The 9891-nt window shown below is 43.1% G+C and overlaps 1 pseudogene; it reads left to right on the forward strand.

Annotated features, from left to right (window-relative positions):
* Positions 1–2187: 2187 nt before the first annotated feature.
* Positions 2188–9891, forward strand: part of LOC107106180 — a 34975-nt pseudogene continuing 27271 nt past the window's right edge.

A 9891-nucleotide genomic window follows, 5' to 3' on the forward strand; every position in this document is an offset into this window, starting at 1 on the left:
AGGTCGCGGCGGAGCATCAAGACTTTATCCACAAAGTAGCTCGCAAAAGCCTCACAGCCAATGTCCAATTCCCTACTATTTTGTCCACCCTGAGGCAGAGCTGTCAATGATCGAATCGTTCTAAATAATTGGGCCGGGCGTGAGCTAGCGGACGCAACCCTGGCTGCGTAGAAATCCCTCTTCGCAGCCTTGACTGCCATCTCATAGGATCTCATAAATGTCCTATAAGATGCTCTTATAACCTCGTCGCGAGCTCGGCGCCACCGTCTCTCTAACCGTCTAAGCTCATAATGAAGTCCCTAAGGACCATTGTTTTATTGTTAATTGACCTGGCATTGCACAGTACCAATGTCGGAGGGGGGTTACTAGTCCTAGCCCCACTGCCGTCATCCTTTGGGATGAGCCGCAGGCTGGAAGGACGCCGAGCCCTTTTGTTTCCCAGCACCATTCCCATACTCCACGGCCTGGGCCCAGCGCTATACTTTCCCCTCCCAAAGAGCACCGGAATCTGTTGACTTTGCATTGCTGCCACGGGCCGGTCCTCGCTGCAGCCCCGGACCGCCAGTGGTATGCTAATTACTTGTTTATACTTTTGAAATTTTCTTTAAAGCCATATACATGAAAAAACTCAAAAGGTTACATTATGCTCATAAGGAATTTGACTGAAAATTTAAGCAAGAAATATCTCCTACACTTTGAAAAAACTTGAGTTGCCAATGTCCTTGGCTATGAAGTCCATTTTAAGGATTTGCTTGTTGAATCATGTGTTGCTCAGGCTAGGATGCAATTTGCGGTGTGTCCCTTCTTCCTGCTACCATTCTGAACTGAAATATACATTGACAAAAACATTTTTAAAGCCTAGTCATGCTTGTTACATATTTAAAAATATTTTTGTTTCCGTTTCACATCCCTCTGTAACCTGATACTTACAATTTAGAATTGGATTGTTTCCCAGAAGTGTTCTCCGACTAATGCTCACAGCTGCAGAGTTGAGACAGCTTCCAATTTCTTGGAGGGTAGGAATGCCACCAGTGTGGAAACCTGACAACTAACTTTTTCTCTCTGTAGACATAATTAGTATCAGGGGGCCAGAGGGATAGGATTACATGATTCTGCAAAACTTACGGCCAACCCTGGTAACATAGAAGCCTGGAATGCCCCTGACAGAAAAGAGCTTAAATCAAATTCACCATTTAAGCCCCTTGGTGGGGCCAATGTGTCAAATTCAAAAATATGTTTTCTCTTGTTGCAGCAATATTTTATAAACATTAGCACCTTGCTTTGCTACAAATAAGGCTGTAAACTTAGAGTCATCTTCCTTATGCTGTTGCTCAGAAAAATGGAGTTTTAAAGGAGCCTCCTTTATCAATGCCCATGTGCGTGCCATAGGCTCCAAAATTCTAGCTTGAACCTATCTTGTTGTACTGCCAATGTAATATTTACCACATATACACTTTATCAAATACACGACATTGGGAGTGTCGCTTGAAAATTTCACACGTATAAACAAGTAATAGTTTTCACTATATATTTCATGGTTGTATTTTGTCTTATCTTTGCGTCCAAAGAAAGGCTGGAGAGTTCCTCAAGAGGATCTCAGGAGAGGATTTCCTTCCCAAGTGAGCAGGCTGAGAGTGGGGGTCCTTCATGGTTACCTCAAGGGAGCAGGCAAGGACTAGCCAAGGGACTTCACTGCTTCACTTCTAAGCAACTTTTAGTTTGGAAGAATGATAACGCTGGCTGGGCAAGATGGGAGGGAGGCCTTCTGGGGCCTGGGGTCTGGAGATTCAGAAACTCCTTCTGGGCAAGAGTTCAGCTATGGCTCTTGGAAGGCTGTGGTATCCTTAAATCCTGGGTGTTCTGGGGAAAGGTGGGGTGTTAGTTAAGGTCAGTCAAGTTGGACGAGGCCCAAGGGCCATCAATCCTTTCCTGCTGCAGTCACATAGATGCCTTTGGACCTTACCTGGCCTCCCAGGTGCTAAGGTTATCTCTCTCTTTATTCCAGCAGAGGACAATCAGAGGAATGAGGGTGAGGAACCTCTGCTGCAACTGCCAGATAAAGTTAATAATGAAGACTTGAAAGGAAACATCAAGAATCGAGACAGTCCTAAGAGAAAGGAAAACAGCCGTATGGTAGACAAGGGAGATGGAAGAAAGCTTAATGTACATTTTCCGAAGTACAGCATAATGAAAAAAAGTAAATCCTTTGAGTGTGGAAAGTACATAAAATTTAGATCACAGCTTCTTTTGAACCAAAGAATACAAAGAGGAGAAAAATCTTTTGAATGTTCAGAGTATGGAAGCAAATTCAGTCAAAGTGGCTATCTGCAACAGCATCAAGGAACACACCTAGGGGAAAAACCTTTTGAATGCTCAGAGTGTGGAAAGAGATTCAGTCACGGTGGCACTCTTCAAAAGCATCAGAGAACCCACACAAGGGAGAAACCTTTTGTATGCTCAGAGTGTGGAAAGAGATTCAGTCACGGTGGCACTCTTCAAAAGCATCAGAGAACCCACACAAGGGAGAAACCTTTTGTATGCTCAGAGTGTGGAAAGAGATTCAGTCACGGTGGCACTCTTCAAAAGCATCAGAGAACCCACACAAGGGAGAAACCTTTTGTATGCTCAGAGTGTGGAAAGAGATTCAGTCACGGTGGCACTCTTCAAAAGCATCAGAGAACCCACACAAGGGAGAAACCTTTTGTATGCTCAGAGTGTGGAAAGAGATTCAGTCGGCGTGGCAATCTTCAAAATCATCAGAGAACCCACACAGGGGAGAAAGCTTTTGAATGCACAAAGTGCGGAAAAAGATTTAGTCAGGCTGCCCATCTTCAACGACATCAAAGTATACACACAGGTGAGAAACCTTTTGAATGCTCAGAGTGTGGAAAGAGATTCAGTCAGAGTAACAGTCTTTACTATCATCTAAGAACCCACACAGGGGAGAAACCTTTTGAATGCTCAGAGTGTGGGAAAAGATTCAGTCTGAATGGTTCTCTTCACAAGCACCTAAGAACGCACACAGGGGAGAAACCTTTTGAATGCTCAGAGTGTGGAAAGAGATTCAGGTGGCGTACCACTCTTCAAAAGCATCAGAGAACCCACACAGGGGAGAAAGCTTTTGAATGCACAGTGCGGAAAAAGATTTAGTCAGAATGCCCATCTTCAACGACATCAAAGTATCCACACAGGTGAGAAACCTTTTGAATGCTCACAGTCTGGAAAGAGATTCAGGTTGTGTGACACTCTTCAAAACCATCAGAGAACCCACACAGGGGAGAAAACTTTTGAATGCTCAGACTGTGGAAAGATATTCATTCGGAATGCCCATCTTCAACGACATGAAAGAACCCACACAGGGGAGAAACCTTTTGAATGTTCAGACTGTGGAAAGAGATTCATTCGGAATGCCCATCTTCAACGACATCAAATAACCCACACAGGGGAGAAAACCTTTGAATGCTCAGAGTGTGGAGAGAGATTCAGTCGGAGTGGCCATCTTCAATAGCATCAAAAAAATCACATGGGGGGCATGGCGTCGCGCGCTTGCTAATGGATGCCTGAAAACGGAGCTCCTCCATTAACCTCCCCTTGCTAGCAAAATATAGCCTCCGGAATCGGCGAATACGCCAACCGGGCATGGGAAGATCTTCGAAATCCTCCAGAGCAACTACTAGAGTGTCAGTGTCCACTTTCTTTTCACCCCAACAAGTCCCTGTAGTTTCGGGGCCTAAAAACACGGCAAATTCCAAAATGGCGGCCGGGTCAGACGCTCTCCCTCCCGAAGGTGTTGCACTCACACCGGAGGAATGCTTAAACACAATCCAAGAGCATGAGAAAAATATGGCTGCAGTCACGACTGATATCATTAAACTGCTTGCTGACCAATTTGCTGACTTCCAGAAATCACTGGATAAAGTAGCGCAAACAGCAGACTCGGCTTTAGAAGCAGGACTTGCAACACAAGAGGACACCAAATTTTTATTAAGGAGAGAGGACTGGCCACTGAAAAGCTGATTGCAATGGACAACCAACTTTGTGCCCATAACCTCAAATTTAGAGGCTTTCTGGGAAAAGTGGAAAAAATGTAGAACTCCCGGTCTTTATAGCCTCATGGCTTGCAAGCGTTCTGCAAACAGACCCGGGGGTTGTTCCATTATTGGACTATGCTTACAGAATAGGGCCCCTTACGCAATGACAATCTAGAGCCTGGCCGAGAGATATACTAGTGAGATTCACTAGCTTACATATCAAACAGGCAGTAATGGCCCTGGCAAGACGAAATGGATTCATCCTGTATAAAGAAAGCAAGATGCTGGTGATGCAGGACTTATCACAAGAAACTCTATTGAAAAGACGCCTGCTTAAGCCCATCACCACAACGCTGTTAAAAGCCAATGTCAGATATAAACGGATCTCCTATCACAAACTGCAAGTTGTATTCCAGGATCATATATTATATGCTACCGATCTGGATTCTGGTCTCATCCTACTAAAAGCCTTACAGCTAGAACTCCCAGATATTGCAACGCAAGAAGAAGAGCAGCTTGGAAAACCCACTAACGCATTCAGCTGGCAGAGACCCAAAAAAAGTTGCACCAGATGACTTTGATTGCAAAGCTTGGGTCCAGTCTGAGGTTTTTTTACACCGCCTACTCTGTATTTTGAATTTTTTTTTTACAGCGATACACTTACTGTATTGAAGGTTTTTTTCCTACAATTGTAATAGGAGGCTATGTATTATTAATTCCTTTATACCATTTTAAAAAGGGGGGAGGGGCTATAAATACTCTTACCCCAATAGTTGTATAGTTTACACCACATAGTTAGGTGTGATAAGATTCTGTAATTCTGTAACTGATATTTTGACTATCACTTCTTTAAGATACCTTGATATTTTGACTATCACTTCTTTAAGATACCTTGTTTAATTATCCCTATTAGGAAGGGATCGTGGAGCTATGTTGTTAGCTCCATGTGTATTCCAGTTATATTGGTTCATACAATACTCTTGTATTTTTTTTAAATAGTCTCAGGGATCTAACTTCTAGTCTGCAGTGGCAGACCCAGAGGTTCCAGTGGTTTCCAAAGATCTCTGCCTTCGTTTCTGGAAGAAGACTCGAAATGTATGCAGCTCAGATGGTATTAAGTATTTGAGTTGCAGAGGCTTGAATAATTTAATTTTTAAAAGTGGGTGAGCAATGCTGTATTGCAACAAGGAGCTGAAATTGTTTTTTTTTTTTTTTACAGGAAACTCACCTTAACAAAAAGCAAAAAACGGTATTCAATTCCCTTAAATTTTCTTTTTGGTCACATTTGAACTGGAACTTGGGATAAACAATGATAAGAGATAACATGATGAAATAACCACCTAGTTTATATTGTTAATGTTTAATGATAACTGTTATGGTTTGTTTTGTTCTTTGGTTTTTAAGTATTATAAAAATGTTAATAAAAACTATTTTAAAAAACAACAACAAAGAACTCACATGGGGGGAAAACCTTTTGAATGGTCAGAGTTTAATAAAAACTATTTTAAAAAACAACAACAAAGAACTCACATGGGGGGAAAACCTTTTGAATGGTCAGAGTTTAATAAAAACTATTTTAAAAAACAACAACAAAGAACTCACATGGGGGGAAAACCTTTTGAATGGTCAGAGTGTGGAAATAGCTTCACCTGGAGAGAACAATTTCAACGGCATCATAAAACCCACATAGGAGAGAAATCTTTTGAATGCTCATAGTGTAGGAGGAGATTCAGTTGGAGTAGCACTTTACAAAAACTTGTGAGAAACCATATAACTGCTTAGCCCGTGAAAAGAGCTGTTCTCCTTTTTCACACCTAAAAGACAACCAGAGACCATACAAAGTATCGAAATGACGTCAAGTGTGGGAAAAGCTGGAATTTACGCAGTAACCTTCCCCTTATTAGGAAGAAATGTTATGAATGTGGGTTGAAGGATCCATTGCTATCTCCTTAGCATCGAGGAGTCTACCCAGGGGAGAAACCTCATTAATGCTCATTGCGTGGCAAGAGCCTGAGTTACAGATCTGACTTTCCTGTTCCCCAGGGAATCCACATGAGAATGTTTTGGTGTGGGTCTTCTTCAGATGCGCAGGTGTTGGAGGTCCAAAAAGGCTCAGAAAGTAGTTACACAAAGAAAGTCCTTTTTAACTAGTATAGTGTAGTGGTTAAGAGCAGCGTACTCTAATCTGGAGAACTGGGTTTGATTCCTTACTCCAGCGCATGAAGCCAGCTGGGTGACCTTGAGCCAGTTACAGTACTCTCAGAGCTCTGTCAGCCCCACCTACCTCATAGGGCGTCTGTTTGGGGGAGAGGAAGGAAGGCATTGTAAGCTGCTTTGAGACTCCTTCAGGTAGAGAAAAGCAGGGTATAAAAACAACTCTTCTTCTTAGTGGTTTCCCTCCTCTATGAAACTCACTACTTCTCAGGTTCCCGTTATGCATCAATCAAGCACGCTTTCCAGGAAAGGTAACTTTATTCGAAGCGATAGGGACACTTACAGGGTCATTGATAGGTATGAGCATGAATCATAGGACCATAGCGGTTATAGTGCATTCAAACTAGAAAGGCCCAATTGCGGGGTTTCCCACCTGCGCCATTTCGGCCTGAGAGCCAACGGTGCAACTTATTAAACAACCGTTCTTCCCACGGCGGCCTAGTGTGAGAAGAGTAAGCTAGCCTGCCTCCTCCAACCACCTGTAGCCTTGAAAGATAATTGCATTTCAGCAGAGACACAAATGAGCGCATCAAACGGCAGTGGGGGAAAACGAAAGGGAACCAGCGCGAGCGGGGCGCGGGGGGAAGGGTCAGATGCTCTCAGGGGAGCCAGAGGGGGAAAATACAATAACCATTTGACAGCTTGCTGACACTACTTCAGGATATCTGCCAAGCTAACTCCTTCTGACATCTGCAGTTTAAGGTATTGGCTGTTATGTACAAAGTATTAAAGTACTGGCTATTACATACAAAGCCTTTTATGGGTGTGGCGAAACGGGGACCTACTCTCAGCCCTGGGAGACTGAATAGCCGTTCTGTGGCTCGCAAGCCCCTGTTTTCGCCTGCCCACCCTGCCTGGTGGGGCTGTTTCCTTCTTCTGTCGCTGCCACCACTCACTGGTTTGACACCGCCTTCCTAGAGGGACAGTGAGACCCCTCTGGCTGATCCCCCAACCCAGGAAAGTGGATGCTACTATCTTTGGGCACCCCCTGGAGAGTTGGCAAGCCGATATGGGCCCTTTTGGCTTCCCTGGCCTCCCTTTGCCTCTGGTAACGTGCTGAGTGGGGAGGACCATGTGGTCAAGGCACTATCCAAAGCAATGATTCAAGCAGGCCTGTAGCTAACATGGCTCCTAACAATCTCAAACTCCAAGCGCTTTAACCTTTCTTCATAGGGAAAGTGTTCTATCCCTTATCATTCTAGTTGCCCTTTTCTGCACATTTTATTTATTTTATTTCATTTATACCCCGCCCTCCCCGCACGTGGGCTCGGGGCGGCTTACACAGGTACAAAAGTGCTGTAAAAATACAACATTTTTTGTTTTTTTTAATATAAACCCCCGGAGGGGATTTTTTATTCCATTTTTTTAACACTACAAACTACGACAGAAAATAGGGAGGGAAACTACAATTATGGGATAAAGAAAGATACCCACTACTGACTAAAAACCCAAGAGAGGAGATCATCTCACCATCTTAAACATACATTTAGTCTTAATCCCGTTAATCCTACTATCAACTGAGTCAAGCTTAACATTAACTTTTTCAAGTCTTAAGTTTAAAGTTTAACTGTCAAACAGAAACACCCCAAAGCATCTCATTTCAACATTTTTTAAAGGCACAATTCAGAGCCCTTCAGCCTTTACTTCTTGCCTAATCTCTTCCGAAGCTTATAAGGACTTTTAGGGGCTGCCACCCCTTTCTCTGAAAGAGAGTCCTCCACGGAAGATTCCGAGTCCAGCTCGCCATTGGACTTGCTGTCCACCCCTTTTCCCCCTTCTTCCCCTGGCCCACCCAACTGGACTGTAGCTAACATGGCTCCTAGCAATCTCAAACTCCAAGCGCTTTAACCTTTCTTCATAGGGAAAGTGTTCCATCCCTTTTTATCATTCTAATTGCCCTTTCCTGCACTTTTTATTTATTTTTATTTATTTTATTTCATTTATACCCCGCCCTCCCCGCACGCGGGCTCAGGGCGGCTTACGCAGGCACAAAAGTGTGGTAAAAATACAACAGGTTAAAACAATTAAGGCACAAGTGCAATAAAAGTCAACGGTTAAAACAGTTTAGGCAAAAATGCACATCTCACAGGATACATAAATGACTACAATACTTACTCCCTATTGCCTATCCCAGTGGGGTCAAAAGAAGGGGATGCCATATCGAAACCCACCAACACAAAAAGATCCTGGATATCATGATATTTGCAGCCCGCACAGCTATAGCCACCTGCTGGAAAAATCCGAATCCACCAACGATATCTCTTTGGTACCAGAAATTATGGGATCAATTCCTAATGGAATCTGTCACCAACAAAATAAATGATGCAAGTCTGAGGCCTGTACCAAGTCCTATAATGGAAAAATGGTCTCCTATACTGGATTTTTTAACCTCTGAAGAGTACTTACCTGCTTCCTGGCAATCCATGCAGAAATGGATGTGATGTTCCTGCAGTAATTAACTTAAAACATAGACATTTTTTCATTACTTACCTTAACGAGCTCATGTTACACTTATAGGTAGTCATTTCATAGAACCATAAACTGTTGCTATTAGGAAATTATAGATGTTATACATTTTTATTACACTAGTTTGATGTCTGATTGTACTTATTTTACACCTGAAAATATTGTACTTTATAATTACTGACTTAATTATTTGTTGTATCAGACATAATCTCTACTTGCTGATTGCTAAATCAATTTAAAAAAAAATAAAAAATAAAAAAGGGGATGCATGCAGAAATGGATGTGATGTTCCTGCAGTAATTAACTTAAAACATAGACATTTTTTCATTACTTACCTTAACGAGCTCATGTTACACTTATAGGTAGTCATTTCATAGAACCATAAACTGTTGCTATTAGGAAATTATAGATGTTATACATTTTTATTACACTAGTTTGATGTCTGATTGTACTTATTTTACACCTGAAAATATTGTACTTTATAATTACTGACTTAATTATTTGTTGTATCAGACATAATCTCTACTTGCTGATTGCTAAATCAATTTAAAAAAAAATAAAAAATAAAAAAGGGGATGCCATGATGTTTCAGCTTGCCAGTCAGCCTGACACGGTGGACTGCTCTGCAGTCGCACGGTGGTGGTAGTGGCGGCGGCGGCTCCTACTCAAAAGCCTGGCGGAAGAGCTCTGTCTTGCAGGCCCTGTGGAACTGTACCAGGTCCCGCAGGGTCCTGATCTCCTCCGGGAGCTCATGCCACCAGGTAGAGAGCCGCCACCGAAAAGGACCTGGCCCTGGTGGCAGCAAGCCTGGCCTCCTTAGGGCCCGGGGTCACTAGGTGGTGGTGTGACCAATGTTCCCGCTAAGCTTTTTTTTTTTTTTTTTTTTTGCAGAATTAAAATCACCAGCAATGGGACGCCCCTTTTATATATCGAAGAGCCACACTGGAGCCTCCGTTTGTGTTACACTGCATTCTGTTGTGCTTAAGAGACACGGATTATTCTCCCCACACCCAAAAAACACACACTCTCATTTACACAGTGGAGAAAAACCGATGCTGAGACAGCCCCCGCCTTTCTCTCTCCTTCCCAGATCTCTTTGTTCCCCGCCACTTCCCTCGACTTGCTTGCAAGTAGACCTTCCCCGGGTCCGGCTGCAACGCTTTTCCGTGCAGGTGCGGAT

Source organism: Gekko japonicus, unplaced genomic scaffold (genome assembly GCF_001447785.1).
Source record: "Gekko japonicus isolate JY-2015 unplaced genomic scaffold, Gekko_japonicus_V1.1 scaffold1578, whole genome shotgun sequence".
NCBI classification, from domain to species: Eukaryota; Metazoa; Chordata; class Lepidosauria; order Squamata; family Gekkonidae; genus Gekko; species Gekko japonicus.